At 58.4% G+C, this 1,138-nt stretch overlaps 1 protein-coding gene across 1 annotated transcript in view; it reads right to left on the bottom strand.

Moving 5' to 3' along the window:
- wdr18 (WD repeat domain 18) overlaps positions 1-1,138 on the bottom strand; it is a 112,225-nt gene that overhangs the window by 76,884 nt on the left and 34,203 nt on the right. The window lies entirely within an intron of this gene.

Below are 1,138 nucleotides of genomic sequence, written 5' to 3' on the forward strand. Positions count from 1 at the left end.
TGAGGTTTCTGGGGAATGTTTTCGGAGCTGAGGTGTTCTAAAGTCTGCCGATTAAAAAACGTCTCAAACCAACTCCAAGGATCGGCCGTGCAGGACTCAGCTGTCGCCACAGCAACTCTCTTGGCTGCCGTCCAAAGCAATTGAGGGTGGACTTCCTGGCTCATTCGTCTGGCTAACACACACACGTCCCTCTGCCACACCGGGGCAGTCGAAACACCAAAGGTGTGTGTGTGTGTAGAAATCGATGGCAGCGCTCTGAGCAGGATGAGAAGTGATGGGGGTAGTGTGGGGGGGGGGGAATGTAGGGGGTAATGTGTTGGGGGGGGGGGGGGGGGGGGGGGGGTGGTAGTGTAGGGGGGGGGAAATGTAGGGGGGGGGGGGGGCAGTGTGTGTGGGGGGGGGTGGGGTGGCAGTGTGTGTGTGTGTGTGTGTGTGTGTGTGTGTGGGGGGGGGGGGGGGTAGTGTGTTGGGGGGGGCAGGGTGGTAGTGTGGGGGGGGCAGTGTAGGGTGGTAGTGTGTGTGTGTGTGTGGGGGGGGGGGGGGGGGGCAGGGTGGTAGTCCACTCTGGACTGGACAGATATGAATAAGAGCCGCTGATCTGGGACCAACTCCTCTAATTAAACCCATTCAGCACAGAGACAGAAAGTGTGTGTGAAGATGTGTTCCCATTCACAGCCAGGAGGAGGAGAGAGCGGAGGAGGAGGAGGAGGAGGAGGAGGAGGGGAGAGGAGGAGGGGAGGAGAGGAGGAGGGGGAGGTGGGGAGAGGAGAGGAGAGGAGGAGGGGAGGAGGTGGGGAGGAGAGGAGAGGAGAGGAGGAGGGGAGGAGGTGGGGAGGAGAGGAGAGGAGAGGAGGAGGGGAGGAGGAGGGGAGGAGAGGAGGAGGGGAGGAGGGGAGGAGGGGAGGAGAGAGGGGAGGAGGAGGGGAGGCCCATTTCATTCAGTTAGATAATGAAATGATGTTACGTCTTCTGGGAAGAGGGAGGGAGAGAATGAACAAGAGAGGTGGAGAGGAATGAGAGAAGGAGAATGATGAAATGAGAGAAAAACAGGGAGAGGGATGATGGAGGAAAAAAAGGTGGAGAAAGAAATGCAGAGAGAGAGAGAGAAAGAAAGAGAGAGAGAGAGAGAGAGGGAGAG

The sequence above is a fragment of the Alosa sapidissima genome, chromosome 12 (assembly GCF_018492685.1).
Source record: "Alosa sapidissima isolate fAloSap1 chromosome 12, fAloSap1.pri, whole genome shotgun sequence".
Lineage (NCBI taxonomy): Eukaryota > Metazoa > Chordata > Actinopteri > Clupeiformes > Clupeidae > Alosa > Alosa sapidissima.